The following is a 21536-nucleotide window of genomic DNA, read 5'->3' as shown; positions in this document are numbered from 1 at the left end:
CTGTGCAATTACATTCATAGTTACTATCACTATCTGTGATGCTTTTGCCTTTATCAGATTTGATTTCCTAACAACATGGTCTCATATGAACTGATATTTGAAGCTTAAAGCTGTAATAAATTGGGTTTGAATATTTTCAATTTTGCAGATCCAGAGTAATTAATATTTCTTTTGTTTGATGCACATATGTATTTTTATTCTTGATTATAAAAGCAAAATTGCGTGAGTCAATGGTATAAAAAGGAAGTAAAAAAGTTCAAAAGATTTTCCATTGCCTGGGTTTATTTGATGTCAGGCCACTGTATGGGAGGAACAGAATTCAGAGATGAAACATCTATGTTTCAGTGCATTCATTTGTGCTTACTGCTGGTCATAATCTGTAAAACCCACTCCGTAAGCACTGGTAGGTGCGAGACTGCCAGATAGATGTAGATGCTGCAGAAATAAGCACTGCAGATGGTGCTCCTCACTGTGAATGTTTTGGCTTGGCTTATTACATTGAAAAGGAAGCTGTGCATAGTGGGTGGATGTACAAAGTGTGACGGTAAAGATGCAGATGTCTGCAAAGTAAAGACAGTAAGACAAAAGCCAGGCTGATCTTGCCATACATTTTGAGCCCCTGTGTCATCAGCCTGATTAGCTGAAAGTTCATTTGGCTGCTCTGTGATCTCATTTTCTTTGAAAGGCTTTGCTCCTGAGGTGGAGCCAGTACAACGGAATGAATGTGAAGACATGGGGACAGATGCCAGCTAACGTTTTGTTACAGCCCTGTTTTCAACGTTCTCTCTAAATCTGAATCCACGTGGCTCAAATTGTGGACCTGAAACCAGGAGGTGAAGAGTCAGCTCACTGTTCAGGTGCCATGATGGAGTTGCAGGGAGTGGTGATGGATGACCTCATGGCAGCCAACCCAAGGCAGCAAATACATGATCTGAGCTCAGAGACTGCAGCATGCAAGTGGTGCAGGAGTTTCTTTGATGCTGAAATCACATCTGGAGACTGTTTGTCCATAACTTTACACAAAACTCACTCATTTCTAATAAACTTGTGGCTTTTTGCTCTGTTCCACCACTAGGCCTTGTTAGCTGGCTTCAGACTAGCCAGATCTGACCTCTTCTCCTTCAGCATTAGACCAGTGAGGATGAAGGGGAGTCAGCAATCATATTGTGGTCTTATTTCCTCCAGATAGAAGGTATCAGCACAAAAAAAAAAAAAAATCCAAATTCATTCAGAAGAACATTGCCTTTTCTTTCACTTCACCTCAGAAATGTAAACTGCAACCATCATTCTACACAATAAGAAAGTTATCATTTTTCTGATACGTTGGAATTACAAGAGGAAATGGATAGTTCTTTGCAGGTACACAAATGGATTTTATTGTTCCAAGCTGTTTCTCCTCTGTGCCTTACTGACCCTTAAGGAGAAGGAAGGAGCAGCAGCAGCAACAGCAACAACAACGAAAACAGCAAGAGAGAATTGTGTAAAGCACAAGAATATTGAGAATATTGAGTTTTAGGGGAATTAGCTGAGAGGGATGAACACCGTGTTATAGTTCCAGTCTCTCTCAATCTAAGCTTCTGGCTGCTGCTCTCCTAGCAGGCTCTGGATCAGATATTTGGTTCAGAGTTCCAGCCCTTCCTGACCCTCCATTGCTCACAGACATGTTCTTTACCCAGCCATACTGGCAGGATGAATAAGAGAAGCTTGAATGGCTGACTGCAAACACTGCATTACACAATGTGCTTGGAAAATCAATATAAAAATCAATATAATTGGAAGGTATGCCTGCAGTGAAACTTGTGAGCCATTCAGCTATGAAGACCAAATTCTAAGTTTGTACACTCTGCTTTCAAATATGCTGATGAGATTGTTGTTTGCTTTGTAAGGATCAGGTTTCAGTTGTTAGAGCTAGTCCAAATTAAATCTGTTTAGTCCAGCATGATCTGATCATGTTAGTATCTAACTAACTGGAACTAATTTGTACTTTGATCATTTTTGTTGGCTATATATATATATACGTTCGCACTGTCACCTTGCATGCACAACTATCACACACACAACTATCTCAGATTTCCTTGAAATTTCTTATTTTTAGCCAGCATTATTTTCATCATGCTCATAACACTTGTGGCATGTGTAGTCAATGTTCAACTTCTTTCCTTGCAAAGTGAACTAGAGGTGTGAGGTTGGCTTGTTTTCATTCCCCAGCTTCCTGAAATACCTCTGGATAACAATTTTTTTTTTGAATCCTGTCTTTCAATTGACTTTTTCTCTGTCTGTAGATCTTAAAACAATATTTACAACAAGCTTCAGAAACTGAGCACTGAATTAAAAAATCAAATGGATGTGATTAGTGTCCAGCTTCAAAGTTAATGGTTCTTCAGTTTTAATTCTGTGTTCTGCTTTGTACGTTCATGTGGACACTCAGTTATTCAATCTGCAGTAGGAGGTATTTCTTATGTTCCCATTGGTTGGGTATGAAGTCATGGAGAAAGTGCTGCTACGGTATTGCTCATCTGAAATGTGTTCTCTGCCTTGCACAGCATGAGAGAATCAGTGCAGCTTTATTCAGCTGAAGGAACAAAAGCCTGGCTTATGCCCTTCCGGGTGCATCTTTAGATGAACAAGAAAGTGCATCTAAGTAGTGTTGCTATCAGCTATCATCACTGGGCAGGGCAGATCCTTGGCACCTTGCTCTTGTTCTACTGCAACAAGAAAAGCTGTGCTGACATGTAAACATTGCCCCAGGGACTGCCTACACTTGCTGCAGTTTCTGTGTTCCTGCTGGCTTCCCTGGAGCAGCTTATGGAGAAAAGACAGGTACATCCTGCCAATAGAAACATACATTTTGCAGATGAGAGGAATTACTGTGTACTCACAAAAGAGTGACTTGGGGTCAATTCACAAGTCTGCAATGTATGCTTTGTACTAGTGATATCCTCATGATTTTTTTCCCAGTAAGGGTATTTTTTTTTTGTTTGTTTGTTTTTTTTGTAATTCCACTGATGCTACCTTGGTAGCTTTTTAGTAGCTTGTGGTACTAGTAGGAATGGGAGGGTGGTTGGACTAGATGATCTTGCAGATCGTTTCCAACCTTGCGATTCTGTGTGATTCTTGACATCAGGCTTTTCTCTCCATTAATGCATTTTATATGAAATGAGGAAAAATTTTGACTTGTTAATTTGCACTTCCAATAGTGTTCTTAAATTCTGAACACCTCTAAGGAACCCTCCTGAAGAATGTGCCTCAGTGATGAGGAGCCCATGTTTCCTGGGACTAACCAGCTGCCTTGAGGGAAGAGCTAGTGGGAGAGGCATAGGAGAGAGCCCATAGCTGGAGGAAACAGTGCTGCTCCACACTGACTGCTGATGTTCTTGAAGTCCTGTGTCTATCCCCCGGGGCTGTGGACTATTCGTGTGATATTTTAAAGTGATTTTCATTCATGCTGGGGTTAATGGAGTGTGCTAAAGCAAGTTCTTAATTATCTGCTCTGCAAGATTTTGATGCTTTACCCTTAAATGAACAATAATGTATTTCACACTGTAAATCCTCAGTATCATCAGAAGTGAATTTACATCTCCAGTGTTTTTCTTTGGGATTTTGCATCCAAAGGCATCCATGAACTGAACAAGCTTATCTCTATTTTTTTTCCATCCTCAAATATCTAACATGTTACAGCCAGAAATTTTTCAGCTGAAAGACATTATACTCATTTCAACAGCATTCTTTACATAGATTCATAGAACAAGCTTTGTAGATTTAGAGGATTTTTAAGGATGGTGATTGCACCATCCATGATTCCTTTCAAGGGAAGTCAGCAGTTTTCTGTTCTTCAATTGAATATCAAATGTACTAGCCCCTAGTTTTCCTATTTACAGAAATAAGGTTTAGAGAAAACTCAGTGTTTGGCAACTTGTAGCATATAAGTAGCTTACAGTAGTGAAAACCAGAATGGAAAATACGATGCTTCCAAATCTAAAGATAATTGTGCCACTCTTTTTCTTTGACTGTTCTCATTTTTCATCTACCAAGTTTTACCTTACAGATTTCTTCCACTCTCAGTGACAGAGCTGAGGATTTACTGTTTCTCTTGTAATCCTAATAGCTTATACACTTTTTCAGAAATGCTTTTTTTTTTTTAGTTCTGGGTCAAATATTTTACTGTGCTTTGCACTAGTTCTTTGTAGAACTGGTGGTCTTCTTGGAGACTGAGATCAATAACATTTTTCTACAATAAGTGAAGTTGAATAGGATTATGGAATACACAGTACAGTAGTTCTTCCCTATTTCTTCCTGGTCTATGCCTATCGTTTTCCCAGCAACACCATCACTTCTTTCTGTTCAGTGCTTACACCTGTTAGATGTGATTCATAATGCTACAGTGAAGACGCTCTGAGAAATAAAAACTTGCATATTTTGTACAAAATTTAACGAGTCGTAATTCAGTGCTTCTCCTTCAAACAGATCATTACTATTCTCCTACCATCACGTGATGAAGACAACAGTCAAACATGGCAGTAATCGTTTGCTCTCATATTAAGTTTTTTTATGATTATATTCATAGAGCCACCAGGGTTGGAGAAGGCCTCAAAGATCATCCAGTCCAACTATCCACCTATCACCGCTGTTTCCCACTAAACCATGTTGCTCAATACAACATCTAAACACCTTAAAACTTTCTTAAACACCTCCAAGGAATGCTGACTCTACCACCTCCCTGGGCAGCCATTCCAGCACCTGACCACACTCTCTCAAAAGTATTTCCTAGCATCCAACCTGAATTATCCCTGGCACAATCTGTGACCATTCCCTCTAGTCCTATTGTTACTCACATGAGAGAAGAGGCTGATTCTCATCTCACCCAAGCGTCCCTTCTGATAGTTGTAGAAAGCAATGTCACACCTGAGCCTTCTTTTTTCCAGGTAGAACAATCCCAGATCCCTCAGCAGCTCCTTCCTTGCCTGTCCCTTTTGAAGAGCATGCAGTCATCCATCGCAGCAATCCAGCCGTTGGACCAATCCCACTAAGTTTTCATAACGGCAAGAAAATCATAGTTTGGCTTCTAGATCTTCCTGTTTGTTGCCCATACTGTGTGCATTGTTACAGATGCACTTCAGCTGAGCCACTTGCCTTACCCCCAGTCCCATCATCATTCCTCTAGGCTCAACTCTAGAAGGCCCATCTTTGTTTCCTTCCTGCTTCATATCTAGTTTAAATTCCTTTTAACTAGCCCTGCCAGCTCCTGGGCTAAATTCATTTCCCCCTTTGAGATAGTTGAGAGCCACCCACAGCCATCAGACCAGGTGCCAAGCAAATCGCCCCATGATCAAACAAGCCAAAATACTTGCATTTGCACCAGCCTCTCTGCCATGTATTTATGGGACTGATTTTCCTGCTCCTTTCAGTATCCTTCCTCAGGATCTGACTCTTGGTCTCGAACTTCATCCCATTGTCTGCAGCCCAGCTATCCGGCCTATCCAGATCCCACTGAAGGGTCTGCCTATCCCCAGGAAGATTGATACTTACACTTTGCTGTCATCTACAAATTTACTGAGAGTGTGCTCAGTGCCCTCATGCAGGTCATCAGTGAAGATACTGAACAGTATGGGCCCCAGTACTGACTCCTGGGGAAAAGCAATTGTGACTGGTAACGGTTGGATTTAACTTTGTGGGCCTGGCCCTACAGTCAGTTCTTTATCCAGCAAAGAGTTCACCTGTTCAGGCCATGGGCTGCCAGCTTCTGCAGGAGAATGCTGTGGAGAGACAGTGCCAAAGGTTTTGCCGAAGCCAAGATACACTATGTCAACAGCCTTTTTCTCATCCACGAGATGGGTTTTTTGATCATAGAAGGAGTTCAGTTTGGTAAAGCAGGACCTGCCTTTCATGAACTCATGCTAACTGGGCCTGATCTCTCAGCTGTCCTTCACATGCCGTGTGATCTCCCTCATGATGAACTGTTCCACAACCTTTCCTGCTGCCAAAGTCAGATGACAGGCCTGTAGTTCCCCAGTTCCTCTTTATGACCCTTCTTGTAGATGAGAGTCACATTGACAAGCCTCCAATCCCTGGGACCTCTGTGGTTGACCAGAAACACTGATAGATGATGAAAAGTGACCTGGCAGACAACTCCTCCAGCACCCTCAGCACTCTCTGATAGATAAATTGTAATGACAAATGATTGTTTTGTACATCTGCTGCCATAGCTGTGCAGCTAACTGGCAACCAACAAGCAGTATTAATGAGGCAGAGTAACTGAAGCCTTTGGCATGCATAACCTACCCATGGTTATCCAGGATATTGCTTGTAGTTTTTGATTGTGCTTGGAATTTTGAAGGAATTGAAGAATTTTACATGTTCATTTGCCTTGAGTCATTCTTGTGCATTGAAAGTCCCTCTAACACAAACAGAACAGCCTTTTAATTTTTCTAACTTCATCAAAACTATACTGTGTGGAAACTGATTAGAAATATCATTGCTTTCACTTGAAGTTCTTGCTGATGACACCAGACCTTCACTACATACTGAATTTTCAAAATGCAGCACTTGTATTTCCAATTCTGAACTTTGCATCACTCAGTGATTCTTTGGTATGAAAAGATTTATTAGCAGTTGTTGAGTCTTCAAAGAAATAAAATTATCAGTAGGTAAATTAATTTTCATAACTTCTGTCACTAATGCGTTATTAGTAAGACTTGGCAGAGCTTGCAAGACCATCTGTATTTTGTGCCTATGGCAGAGCTTGCAAGACCATCTGTATTTTGTGCTTATCTTCAGCTTACTGCTTTTCTGTAAAAAAAAAATCATGTCTGGTCCAGTGAGACAGCTCTGCCAAATGTTTGTTGGTTGGTCTTTGGTTGTTTACCTGGTTAGTTGTCTTAACAACCAGTACCATCTCAAAATATTGGTGAAAGCAAAACCTCAAGCATTAAAAATTCATATGTATAGGCTGCTGTGAATCTCAGTGCTGCCTTTTACTATCCAGAAATGCATAACAAGGAATTCAGTGTCAAAATACCCTTTTTCTGGATCTTGCTCCAGGAAAGACATAATACACTCAGAAATAAGCATGTTGTAAGTGCTGTTGGCCTGAGAAATGTTTTACACTGGAGGATTCTGAAAAATGAATTGGCATATAGATCATTTATATATGTATATACATATATATATTAATATTGCATGTAAATTGCGCCTGAATTATGCATGCACAACAATTCAGTTTCCTTCCCCCTCTTCACGCATTTGTAAGCCTTCAGCAGAAAGCTGTTGCTGTTTTTTTTCACAGGAATTTAAGCACTCCTCATAACCATGCGATCAGTTCAGCTCAGCTCAGGATAAGCAAGGTGGCAAATGAGCTGGCAAAACAAGCTAAGTAAATGATCCATGTTTTGTGTCTCCACCTTCAGGTCTCTAAGCAAAAAGAAATCAGATAAATTTGTGTACGCATGTACAATTGTCTGAGGTGGTCATGTGCAGGGTGTTCTGTGCTTTACTTTTATACAGCAGCAGCAGCACTTGAAAAAAAAGCAACTACTAAAAATAAATGTCAGTGAAACCTTGAAATAAAAATCAAATCATAAGGATGCCACTCAATCACTTTGCTATAACCAAGGAAGTGCCTATGTGGAAACTGAAGGATTTCACTGTCTTGTCTTAAACTAGTTTGCACAGCCTGAACCTAGCTGCTTCCATAATGTTCATTTCACATGCAGAATGCTTGTTGGAGGTGCCCAAGCAAACAGTGCTGTTATTATGTTATAATACATGGATTTCCCTTTGCTGCCTGACAAAACAGTCAGACCCACAAGTGTTACTAGCACTTCAGCCTCAAGTTCCACCTTGGAGCTGGTGGGATGGTCCTGAAGTTCCTGCTGGCAGTATTTTTTTAGATTGACAAACTGTAGTGAGTTTCTGAGATTCATTTCACACTTCAGCTGTGCCCCATCCTCTGCTTATGGAAATGAGCTGAGAAATAGCAGACTCTGCACAGAAACAGTGCTTCCTTGTTTGTTCCTACTTGCTGTAGGAGGAAAGTCACCAACTATTCAACTGCTGCTGTCCTTTCAACGGATGCTGTAGCACTCTCACACTTCATCATGTTGACTGTGTATGTCTTGCTTTAGATGCTGGTTTTCCCTTATGAGACTGAAGAGTCGTGGAGACAGCAGCCACTTTCTGTGATACAGAACACAGGCTTCTCTGCAGGTAAGGGAAGCCCTTATACTGACATGTTTTATTCTTACATCTATATATAGTATGTGGTGCACACACTGAAATATTTTATGGATAGTAGATATTAAATAACTTATAAATGTACTTTTTACACACCTTGGGAATTCAACTTGATTTTCCTGCTTTGACAGGACTTGACAAACTTCCAAGTCTTGACAAACATCAGCTAGTACTTTTCCTATTTAGAGTTTCTGTCAATGTGCTTCTCCTTTTATGAACCAGTATCATCTCTTACATATTCATAGTTTTTTTTTTTGGTCAGGCTATCAAGTGTAATAAATCAGTCTGCCACTATCTTTGGCATCTGGAACAGAGTATTTTTCCTAGCCAGAATTTTCTGACTTCTCTGAAGTTATGAAAACAGCTGTCTTCCCTCTAACAATGCTTCGTTTCCTTTATTTGTTGTTCTTCAACATGTTTCTTGGATGTTATTATTCCAGTTACAGAAAAAGTGCATGTGATATAAAAAAAGGTACAGAAACATGCTACTATGTTTATTGTGTTTACTATTTAATCAGAGATTAAAATGCCAAAGATAAGAGGTTTAGCTCTACTTGGTGGTGGTCCAAAGGTTGGTGTTCCAGAGAGTTAGAAAGTAATTATTTATTCCTAGATAATTTTCCTTCAATTATGGATTTTTATGTTTCTATGCAGGTAGCTCTGAAAGTAACACCTCCTATTTATTTCCATGGAAATTGTAACAGATACAAAGAGCAAAATAACACTATTTGATGGAGCAAATTCTCAGCTATAAAACACAGTTTTTCAACAGTCACCATCATTAGCGATGTATTTTTACCATGATGAATAAGAGACTGTGAAAAACTGCATGGCCAGTTGAAATATGTCTTGTCTTCCACATTGCTGTCACCACTGCTGAAATGCATCACCTGCTGACTCTCTGTGCTCTCATCCACTGTTTGGTCTCTGTAAATGTTCAGCAAGCAACAATTAATGTAAATGTATGCCATTTTTTTTCTGCATAGAGAAATTTAATGATATACTTTTTCTTCATCCTTCCATGTCAGATACTGCCCTGTCACAGTGCCCCTCTGCTGTCATCTGTCATATGGAATATTGGTGAGAAGGATCAATCTCCACTGCCATACCACCAACATCCACTTTTGACACTGTGGGCCAATGTAATAAAATAGGAAGCATTACTTTTTGAGCAGCCATGTTGTATGGTAACTGTTGAGTCAAGGCCTGAATCCCTGATTGAGCACCTGGGGAAAGGACAGGGGAAAGCACCTAGGAGCAAAACGTGAAGGCAATTCAGCTGTGTGACTAGAAGGGGTGGAGCCTGGCTGCACCTTTCTTAGACCCCATTTAAAGGGGTCTGCCACGGGGGAAATTTCTTTCTGGAGATTCTTCCTTGTTGGAGTTTTCCCCTGTGAACCTGGGATCTTCTGATGTGGGTGAGCAATCTTCTTTCCTTTCCTTATAGCACCTCTCTACTGCGCTACTCCTTCCATCATCACGCCTTTGTTGTAATGTCTTTCACATTGTACTGATCTGTCCAATTACTACATGTGTACTGCTGTTATCTTTTATTAGTAGACTTTCAAGAATGTATACTTAACATGTTTGATTTAGGACTTTACAAAACACGCTATACATCCTGTATTTCTGGCAGATACTGAATGAACAGCAAGTCGTTTTGACCAAAAATTCAAATTGGGTGCTGCAAATAAAGTGGTTATTTGGAAACAGAATTAGCCATATAAATTTTTTTCACAAGCAGCAATTTTGACAGGCGTGGCTTCTTCTTCAAAGTGAGCTGAAGAAAAATACTATTTTTTTGCCTCTGGGTGAAAACTAGTAAAAAGTTATAAACTTGAATGAAGAGCAGTTTGAAGGAACAAGTATTTTCTAATTATCTCTTGGAATTGTGAACTACTAATTATATGAAATTCTGTCAGCTGAAATTTCTTGACTTTGTCAGAATGGGGGGAATATGGGATGGGAAGGAAATCTTAAGGAACACTGACTTCTCTGTAGCTTTTATGGCTAGTGTTTTAAGTGTTTATCCATCAGGAACCACCTTAAAATGATTATGTAAATATTTTATGTTCATATATAGATATCCCTACTATGTTACTCCATCTATTAATATTTTTAAATACAAAACAGCTCTCCTTTCTACAGAGCAGCGCAGTAAACAGATTCCAGTTTCCACAGGTTTGTATTTTTCAAATATGTAATGAATTTTCATTTTAATTTCAGATGAGAAGAGGATGTAAGATGTTGCTAGTTGTTTTCAGAAAATCATCTTCTAAAAAAACTTTCAATTTTTTTTGTTCACTTCCTAATTTCCTATTATTGTGTCATGGAGTTGACCAGATCAATCTATGTCCGTGACAGGGGCGACAGGCCTTTGCCCTCCCCCCCCACCCCAGTCCCACAAAAATGGGAAGGAAGGAAGGGAGGAAAAGAGCAGCGGCAGCAATCTATGGAGGAAAACTTATTTTACTATAATATCGGAATACAAAATAACACAATATATACAATTTAGTTGAAATTGAGATTAATAAATCAGACAAGATGAGAGAGAGAGAGTTCCCGGGACCGAGTCAAACCTGGAAAGCTTGGAACGGCTAGGAAAGCACCTCCAGCACCCACTGCCAGGCAGCAAGAGAGCGCCCCCCCACCCGGAAGGGCCAGATCTGTGACTGCTGTAATGTACAGGGATAGGTACTGGGAATTGGGGCAATGACATTTTAATACTTCATACACTACATGATTTTTTGATGTGGAATACTGAAACTATTAAAAAAAAAAAAACAAAAACAAAAACATAGAACCATGAATATTGTTCGTGTTATACTGAGAAGGTGACTACTGGTACAAGCTCTCTGTGCCCACTTTGCACCATGTCTTTCCAGCAACAGAAGGGCAAGTGGCAGGCAAGAAGAATAATGGCTACACGAGAACAGCTTGTTAAGGAACAACAAAGGCAGCCTTAGGCAGAGGAATCCTGGATCTGAAGAACCTCACTGAAAAACCCAAACTAAGATATTTTACAAGGGGAAAGGTGTTTGAAGGGAAAATTAAGGAGTAGAGAATTCTCATTAGAATTCTTCATGTAGATTTCATAAAGTAATCTGGTTTATTCTTCCCCCCCCTTCCCCCCCCCCCAAAAAAAAAAAAAAAAAAGTATTTTAAAAAAGAGGTCTGAACCGTGTCCAGAGATAAGTAGTCTCACACCAATGGCTTGATTTCTAAATTTTAGTAGAGATATTCTGGACTTTGACGTTAAATACATGCAATTTTTATAAGCGGAACAAGAAGCAAAAAGATTTTCAGTCAGAAAGTTAATGTGTCACTAGAAAAATTTGGATGTATCATTTTATTTATTTTCTCAATTTCTTGAAGGCTCTTTTCCTGCCTTGTTGTATTTGCATTACTGGCTCTATTGAGCCCAGGATGTTCTCACATGTTGCTCATTCTCTTTCTGCTTTGATTTCTGTGCCACAAGACTTTCTTTCCTACCCTACTTCTTCACTTATGAAGACTTGCATAAATTTTTTACAGAATTATAACTTCCTTATATAACAGTTACATAAAACTTACGAAGAAATATGAAGCATGTACAGCTTTGTTGGAATGATAAGGTTACAGGGAAGATTAACATTACTGGGTGTTTGATGTAAGGCTTCTAGTTTCCAATACTGAGAAATGTGGGGGAATTCTGATTATCTTATTTGGAAGGCTAAATCTATATTTAAATTTACATTTAAATACATGTATCTAAATTTATACTGCTCATATTACTATTAAATCATGACTTTGTGCTACTGTGGAGGCCAAGTCTGTGGAGTCAAACATTGCTATCACACAGAAGAATGCAGATTCAACACTTGATTTCCACTTACTGTTGTCCCAGGGCCTTCTTCAAGAACATTTTTCTTGTTGACAGGGCTGTATTGCACCAATCTGAATTTGGATATTGGCTACCAATTAGTGTATTTCCAAATCAAGATTCATTGCCAGCTTCAAGCTCTCCATTCCAGTCACAGTAATATGAAAACTGCTCTTACTGCAAGTGGCTATACATTATATCTGCAGAGACAAAAAGAAGTGTGGAGATGCAGGCGTCTAAATGTTTGGTCTTGATAGTTACTGTTCAGAAGGAATCTTTTCCATCTTTTCCAGAGGTTGATGGCTGCTGAGATTGTGAACAAAGATAAAGCTTTATTCTGGTTTTGTGTTTGCCAGAAATACAGAAACCATTTGCACAATGTTATTTCTCTAAATATCTGATCCTTTTGAATTTAAAGAAAATATAGGGAAAACGTAAATGAAAACATAAGAGTTCTGAAGAACTGAGCTATGCAATTCAAGTTTTACCGGGGGGGAGGGGGGGGGAAGGTTCCTTGAAGAATGGTGCAATAAGTATCTTACGAATTCAGAATTAATGAATTATGTCAATGTTATGGCATTCTGTTGAAGCTGAAATGCTTTCATCATTGTTTAATCTCCAGATTATAAATCCTCTTAATCAATAAACAGTGATTCACACCAAAGTAAGTCCCAGCTGGGTTCTTTTTCTTCCAGTTCTTTATATTCTCTCATGTCACAATTTCGATTATTGTTCTGTATTTTCCTGCCAGAAGGCAATACTTTTCTTTAACTGTTGTGCTCCTTCTCAACTATATCATATTACAATGTGCAGAATAATTCATTGTGATTGCATTTTATTATCAGAGATTTTGGGATTTGTTTCTTGTTGCAGAGTAGCAATGTTTTTGTCTTATTCTACCTTTGAATGAGTTTTCTTTTTCACAAATAAATAATTAGGTAAAATAAAGGACTTATTACTTAGGAAAAAGGTGAGATGCAATTTTCTGCACTTTAATGGTTATGTTGTGTCTGTTCAGAATTTTACTTTTTCATTTAAGATATCTTATTTGTAGATGAAGGATTGATGTATTTTATCAAGATGCCTAAAACAGTGGATCACCACTGATAAAATTTTTAAAGGTGTTAAGGTTTCCAGAAGTTTAATAATGATCCAGTGCGTACTTAGGACTCTGACAGTAAATATGTGTTGTTTAAGTTTCCAAGCAGTATGTTTTAAAGGGAAATATGTTTCATGATAAGCAGTAAAGCTTAATCTGATGTTCTGTGCCTGGAGTGCTTGGCAATTATCAACCTTCTTGCTTGTAATGACTTTTCTTTCTGGTAAGTGACTTGAGCAACTAGATCTGTCAGTGTAAACAGAAGATCTTGCTGTGTATTGAAATATCTATGTGGCTTTATCTCTAAACATGCTTTAGTCTGCAAGACTAGACATGAAACACTGTAATTTACATCTAATTGTAACCCTTGACCTCTCATAGCATCACAGGCTCTTTGAGGTAAGTGGGAGCTTTCCTTCTAATAGTAGGTATACATCAAAGAGTAAAGAAGTTTGGCAGGAAATGCATTTCCTTGCATTCCAGCTTGTTCCCAGACATTAGAGGCCCTTCTGAGATTGAGTGATGCCTATTTTATTTCTATAAGTCTGGTTGCTTTTGAATGAGCTGATGCAGCCACCCTCATGGAGTTTGGTTATGCTCAATGAGAACTCTCATTAACTGACTTATGAACAGTGCTTTTCACTGAAGCAGTAGGTTACAGACTATCTTGGATTGCCACTGATAGATGTACTGTCTTCAGAGAACGTGTGCGTACCAAGTATGAGTAATACAGCCTATGGAAAATGCATTAAAGCATGGAGTAACTCTGTGCAGATGTCTAAGTTTCTCAGGGAAGCACTTGGTATGGCCAAATCTGCAACTATCACTCAATAGGTGTCACTGTGCAGGGAAGGGAAACTTATCTCATTGACTGGTCCCAGAAGTTTATGATGTCCTCCTGACTTTTGTATATTATCTTCCCCAGAGTTCCTCTCCTTCCAGGTTCACCCTCTAGAAGTCCAAGGTAGCAGCTTTGCTGGCCCCCCTCCTGACTTCACCAAGAATTGAAGCTCTCTCATTTCATAGTCATTCTGTCCAAGATTGTTCCCACATCCACATTTTCCACGAATCTTTCTCTGTTTCTGAACAGCAGGTCTAGTGGATTACTTTCCCAGGTAGGATCTCTTTCCAACTGTGTCAGGAAATTTTCCATACACTCTAGAAAACTTTTAGATTGCTTCTTCTACACTGTTATTGTATTTCCAGCATGTATCACGAAAATTGAAGTCTCCAGTGAGAACAAAGGCTGGTGATTCCAAAACTTCTGCCAGCTACTTCTAGATGCCTGATTCATCTCTTCATCATATAACAGAGCCTCACAGGGATGTCTTCCTGCATGGCACTCCCCCGATCCTTACCCATAGAGATTCAACTTTATCGTTCCCAGCCTCGACTTCTAATGCTGGAACACTCTCTAGCACAGTGATCCATGCCACTGCCTCTCTTTCTTTGCCTATCCCTTCTGAAGAGTTTATAGCTGTGCATTGCAGCATTCCACTCATGGGAGTGACCCCACAATTTTTCAGTAACAGCAAGTAAGTCATAGTTTCCTGCTGCATAATGGCTTCCATCTCCTCCTGTTTGTTGCCCAAGCTGTGTGCACTGGTATAGATGCATTTCAGATGAGCCATTTGCCTCACTTCCTAAACCAGCATTATTCCTCCAGGCTTATCTCTACTGAGCCTTGTCTTCTTGCCTTCCCCCTTTGTACCAATTTAAAGCCCCCTCAATGAGCTCTGCCAGCTCCTGGGCTAGGATATGTTTCCTTCTTTGATACAAGTGAGATCCATCAGCAGATATCAGGCCAGAGGCCGAGTAAAGCACCCCACAGTCAAAAAAGACAAAATTGCTGTGATGGCAGCAGACTCTTAATCATGTATTTATGAGATGAGTTCTGGTCCTCTCAGTATCCCCTGCTCACACTGAAGGAATGATGGAAAACACCACCTGTGCTCCCCTTGATTAACTATTCCAATTCCCTGAAAACCCTTATTGTAGTCCTCAGACTTCACTCAGTGACTTCATTGCTGCTAGCCTGAACTATCAGTAAAGGTAATAAGTGGGTTGAATCAGGTGAAGTTCTAAAAAAACAGGAAGTCTTTTAGTAATGTCCCTAATCCAGGCTCTAGGGAGACAGCACACTTCCCTATGGGTAAGGGACATAGGATCCTCCGTTCTTCTCAGAAGAGAGTGGTCTATAACCATTACTCTTCTTTCTTGCAGGAGACAGTCTTGAGACATGGAGTCAACTGTGTTGTCTTAGACAACATCTTGGGTGGGCCTTCCACCACATCCTCGCTGATCCTCAAATCTAGAGCCTATAATGGAGGAGTATGTGAGGAATCAAGATAGATAAGGAGAGGGTTTGCCTGTCACATCAAGGGGGGACCTGTTTCCATTTCTCTCCATCTCTTAGGTCCCCTCCTCTGCCTTGAGCAGGGATCCACTTTTAGAGGTGTATTACTCCAGTGCCTTTCTCTAAGGTATGGCAGGGAGTTACTCCACAAATCTACTTGCTGCTCATGCTCTTTGGTGCTCCATAACCTCTCCACCTCCTCCTTGAGCTTTCCTAGCAGACTGAACAGATGATCCAGTTGCTCACACTTCACTCAGGTGGTATCCCTACTGCCCTTCACTGGCAGCAATAGACTCAGACACTCCCAGCATCCAGAGACCTGAACATTCTTGTGCATTCTTGAGCAGACACTAAATCTGGATCGCCACATTCCTTTTAGCAAGAGATTTTTGCCTAGTGGAGACCATGGCTAGATTTGTAGTCTGGGAGGCAGCCAGTAGTTGAGCAGGACTTCTGAGTGGAAAGAGAAAGTCCAACCTCTCTGCTCAAACTGCCTCGTGGACTCTTGCATAAAGTGTACTAGCATGCATTTCTAATGCCTGTACCACAGATCAGAGTGTATTTCTGTTTTGTTAGATCTTGATGTAAGATGCATTTAGTAAGAACTTTTTCTTGTTGATATAATCTTCACACTATAATCCTCATGCTACAAAGAGATCCTACGTAATTGAAACAAGACAACTTAAAGTGATTGTTTAGAATGCTAAATATGAATTATGGTGAGGACAATTCTGGACTGTATCAGTATTTATGGCTGATAGATTTGCATTAAACACATTACAAATGTAGTTTTGACTTCATTCATTCATGCTATGTGTAATGAATGCAAAAAGAAAAAACAAACAACTGTTTAAAAACTTTTCCTTTGGTAAAACAGGAATTAATTTCTAAATACTTCATATATTGTTTTTTGCTGAGGTTGTAAAGAAATCAGATTGTGTCTGCTCTATGTAGATGTGTTCAATAATAACTTAAAAGAAAAACCCACCACATTTAAATTTCACACTGTACTGCAGAATTTCAAAACAGTTTCTCAATAACGTGAGCAGCTTTTTTATTTGTAGAAAATTGAGTAGATATTCTTGTTATCACAGAGTTTGCAAATGTCTAAAAATATATATATGCAAGTAGATTTTGGAAATGTACATTTCTTGTTTATGTAGAAGCAAAGGCTTAATGTGTGAACTACTCTGGATGAGGTGAGAAGGCAGTAACACTTGAATCTCACAGTGAAGTTGAATTGTTGGATGTTGTCTTTTGACAGTTCTGGCCCATAGTGAGTGTAATGCAGCTAAAGGAAACATCTGAGAAATGCGATGTGTCTGAGGATGGCAAAATCCCCACAGTGGGATTTGAAAAAAGCTAAGATAAAGCTAGGTACATAACTGTTGCGATTTAAAGGTAATTCTGAAATATGATAGTAAACTTATATTTAGAAATCACAGTGGCTACAGGTAATGATGATAACACATCCAGCAAATATCAATTTTTAAAATGAATACTTCTTCATTTCTGTGTAATTATTTTTTTGCATACAAATGGTCCTCCATATCTCATTTATCTATGGATATCAATGCAGTTACCTTTTCACTGTTGCACTACAAAAGTTGTTAGCAGGACACTGATAAGCCTGTGGAAGTTTATCAGCTCCCTGATGAATTCTCATTGCTTTTCAATATATACAACTGATAGAATGAAATGCAATTATTTTGGACTTTTATTTATCTTACTGCATCATGTTCTTTCCTTCTTTACTAAGAAGGTGGTGAGGCCCTGACACAGGCTTCTCAGTGAAGCTGTGGATTCCCCATCCCTGGAGACGCTCAAGGCCAGGTTGGATGGGGCCCTGGGCAGCCCAAGCTAGTGGGGGGCAGCCCAGCCCATGTCACGGGTTTTGAGCTCAATGATCTTTAGGGTCCCTTTCAACTCATGCTGTTCTTTGACTCTCTTCCATTCTAAGTGTGATAAAAAGAAACAAGTAACTGAAGTGATTTATTTGCAGATCCTTTTTATTTGCAAAGGAAAACAAGTTTTCTTGATGATAAGAATCTGCTTCTTTTGAAATTCAGATTCTGCTTGGCTGAAAGTTGCAGGTACTTGAAGAATTACTACAATTATTGTGAGAAATAAATAATAAAAAAAAAGAATATTTTATAGGAAAGGGATCTAGGACTATCTTCACAAGTGCAACTATTTTATAGTCACATCTAACATATATAAAAAAGAAAGGTTAAAAATCCACACAGAAATACAACCTAACAGATTCCAAAGTTATGTAAGAGTTCCCCTCAAACCTAACTGTGATCAGGAGGAAACATTCTGGGAAGGCTTCTCAAATCCAATCCTGTATTGTAGACATTAGACCAAGGTGCAAATCAGTGCAAGAAGAGAGATATAGGTGTAACTGAAAGAATTCCTTGAAAGATCATTAAACATCTAAATGTCTTCTTATGGAGATAAGGGCTACATGACCAACAATTTGCAATTCTTAGGGAAAAAAAGTAGTTTATTAATACATACTTTTGGTTTGCAGTACAGAAAACTTGTCACTGCTGTTTAGTCATAGTATGAAATTATTCTGAGCATTTTGAGGATTGGTTCTTGTCTTGGTTTCACAAATTTTTCTCCCTTAAGAGGGCAAAATTAACCCCATCCTTCCAAACTGTAGGCTTAATCCCAAGTAAAGAGAATATCTGAGTTGGCTTGTTGATATTACTCATGTGTTTAATACATTAAAATAATTAAAAAAAAAAACATTAAATGCAAACCAAAAGCACTCACAGAATAAAGCTTCAAAGCAAATGCTTCATCAAAGGATGGCTACACATAGGAAAGCTTTCAGGATTTTTTGGTGTGAAAATACGTCTCAGTGAGAAAAATGAGAATGCGTCAATGTCCTTCGTACAAAGATAATGAGAAGATTATTCCATGGCACATTGTTTAGCTGTATAATAAAATACTTTGTCTGTCTTGAAAAATGACTGTTGACATTTCATTGTCTTAAGATCTATATACTGAATACAAATCTCTTTAAGTCCCTTCATGGGCTAGTACACTTAATGAAGGTCATGCATATATGGCATCTGACTGGCTTAAAGAAGATTATGCTAATAAAGGCACACAAAAGAGAACAAGAACTCTTTAAAACTGGGTTTGGTACATGACCTATTGGTAGGAAAAGCAATTTTAGATAAGTAATTTACCCATTACTGAAATACATCACAAATCAAAAATAAATACAAAAAGTAAAACTTAAAAGAGCTAATAAAAACCTCACTTCAGTTACTTACTGACTTATAGGCAAGGGGTCATTTCATCCTGGAAATCTTTGTAATTGAATCCTTAAAGTCCTGAACTTCCTCAATTTTATCCGTTTTCAGTGCAAAGCATTTGAGGGATTTTTTTCCTCTCTTGAGAGTTTGTCTGCACCTTCTGAGGTCAAATTGTTGAATTCCCTGCTAATGGGAACTCTGATGAGAGCTGTGTGCTGGGGAGGATGAGTCTTCATGAGTTCCTTGCCCTCTGACATTTCTCAATCAACATTGCTTTATCCTTTTTTGGCCTTAGTGGTTGTCTTCTTTATTCACAAAGTAGACAGCCTGCAAGACAACCAAGCTACTTAACGTTTACACTGGGCCAAGGTAGGCTGGGCTACCATTCTGAGAAAAAAAGTTAAAATCCATTTGTATTTGCTGAGCCAGCAACTTTGGTTTCAAAGATCTGTAAAACCACTGATCTTAAAAGTACTGAAATAAACAGCATTCATGTCAGTATTAAATTATTACTTGGTTTCCTGTAATGTATTACAAATTAGGTATAAGTATGTCGTTACAGAATCCAATCAAAAAGCAGATCAAATCTTATCTAACTTCTGAAAGGGAACAGGTACAAGCAAAACTGAGATAAGTGAAGAAACTTTGAGAAATTTTGCCTTGTAGTTCATTTTTCCAGCTTGGTAATTTTATACTTGATTTAATCTAAGGTCTGATGGAAATTGTATAGTCCTGGTCATTACTGTGGGGAGATATCTCAACACAGACATTGATTTGTGTGCTAAAAAAATAAATGTAACAGTCATTAACAAGCCTTCATCTTGTTTAGGGAGTCAATTTCCAATAAAATGAGGGATGACATTCCTTTAATTCCATTTTGTATTTGGTTGCTTGGAAAAATATAGAGCTCAGAGGAAAGTATGAGCTGTCTGCTGAGGCAGTCCCACAGGTTTTTTAGTGATATAGCATAGATGCTGCTAACTGAAGTAGTCAAGGGGTGGGTTTACTCTGCAGAAAGACATCTGCCTCTTTCATTTTTGTGGTGTAAAGTCAAGATTCCTTTCAACATATCTCAAGTGATGCAAATATATAGAAATACTAAACAAGCCTTTACTTTTCACAGGATCACGGGAGTTGGAAGGAATGACAATCATCAAAAGAGTTGGTTGATCTTTGCTAGAGCAAGTTCCCTACAATAGTTTGCACAGGTAGGCAGCCAGCTGGGTCTTGAATATCTCCTCAGAAGGAGACTCCACAACCTCGAGGGGTACCTGTTCCAGTGCTCCGTCACCCTTACTGCAAACAAGTTCTTCTACATGTCTGTATGGAACTTCCAGTGTTCAAGTTCTGGGCCATTACTCTTTGTCCTGTCACTACACACCACCAAGAACAGTCTGGCCTCATCCATTTGCCTACCAGTTCCCTTTAGATATTTATAAACATTAATCACATTCTCCCTCAGACTTCCTTTCCCCAGGCTGAACAGATTCAGGTTACTCAGCCTTTCCTCATAACGAAGATGCTCTAGACCTTTTATTATCTTTGTGGCCCTTTGCTGGACTCCTCTCTCTCCCTGTCTTTTTCAGAGTTGGGGAGTTCAGAATGAATCTCTGTGTTTGCTTAGCTCTCAGTGAAATTTCTCAGAAGAAAAATACAGTCATGTTCGGTCATAAAATTCAGAGTAAGTCAGGGAGTCCTCTACAAAGAAACAGGCCTATGCAATGTAACCTGCAGGATTTTAGAAGATGAAACTAGGGTAGGTTACACTTTTTACGTAGTATTGCTACTGGACTTCATGTCCAATTTCATCCCAGGTTATTATAATGGTCTTTTAATTTGTAGAAATTCTCATGGTACGTAAACATTGTTGGTGTTGCTAAACTTACCTTGCTGCTAAGCTTTTTAAATCCCTGTATACAGGTATTACAATCTTTAAATAGTCAACATTAAATCCCTCAGCTACCAGCAATAGTCTTGCCCTACTAAAAGAATCCTTGGGATAGTGGCCAGTGACTTCTAAGGGCACATGGGGTGAATAGAATTGAAACTGCATTACAAAACACCATATTGCAGCAAGTCAAATGGGAGGTTCTGTTGTCTTCTGAACTGTCTTCATGGTACATGATAACTTACTGCTCACCTCATACTAGATAAAAATGAGTAAGTATGCAGTACTGGCAATGAAACTTTATTTATAAATACAATCAAGCACAGGAGGAGGAGGTGCAGTTTCTGCTTCACAGTCCTGTCAGTATGGCTCATTTATTTCAAGGTATTAAAAGAATAACTTTCAAGGGCATGTTGTAAAGTTCTTCTATGCAGAGAGAAAGTTGGATATGGGAGACAACTGAAATTACTGAGTTTGAGAAAATATTTTCTTTTTCTTTTTTTTTTTTTTTTACTTAGTCGATGTGTTTTATGATGTCTGTTCTAACTTTGTTAGTTCTTAAGGGGATTAAAATGTTGAAACCTATTAGTATACCACAGATCATGACAGTGCTGATTTCTTAGTCTTCCTAAAAAGTTGATGTTGACAGTTCTCAAGCCTATCATAAAACAAAACAATGTTCTGAACTGTCATAATTTGTTTCAGGTTTTTTGAGTTTGAGGTTCAATGTTTTATATTTTATCTTATGTAGCAATATTTGTCGTATTATTCTAGTAAAGCAGATGAGCAGTAAAAGCTAGTCACACTAAAAGCATGCTTTATATTGGGTT

General features: G+C 38.9%; 1 long non-coding RNA gene across 1 annotated transcript; it reads left to right on the top strand.

Moving 5' to 3' along the window:
- Positions 1-8019: 8019 nt before the first annotated feature.
- LOC128074550 (uncharacterized) lies at positions 8020-10411 on the top strand. The gene is made up of 3 exons (XR_008203234.1): positions 8020-8202; positions 9258-9647; positions 10378-10411. It is a non-coding gene; the product is annotated as an uncharacterized LOC128074550 (long non-coding RNA).
- Positions 10412-21536: the final 11125 nt, after the last annotated feature.

Source organism: Tympanuchus pallidicinctus, unplaced genomic scaffold (assembly GCF_026119805.1).
Source record: "Tympanuchus pallidicinctus isolate F22 unplaced genomic scaffold, pur_lepc_1.0 scaffold9, whole genome shotgun sequence".
Taxonomy (NCBI): Eukaryota; Metazoa; Chordata; class Aves; order Galliformes; family Phasianidae; genus Tympanuchus; species Tympanuchus pallidicinctus.
This window is presented reverse-complemented; position numbering and strand designations above follow the sequence as displayed.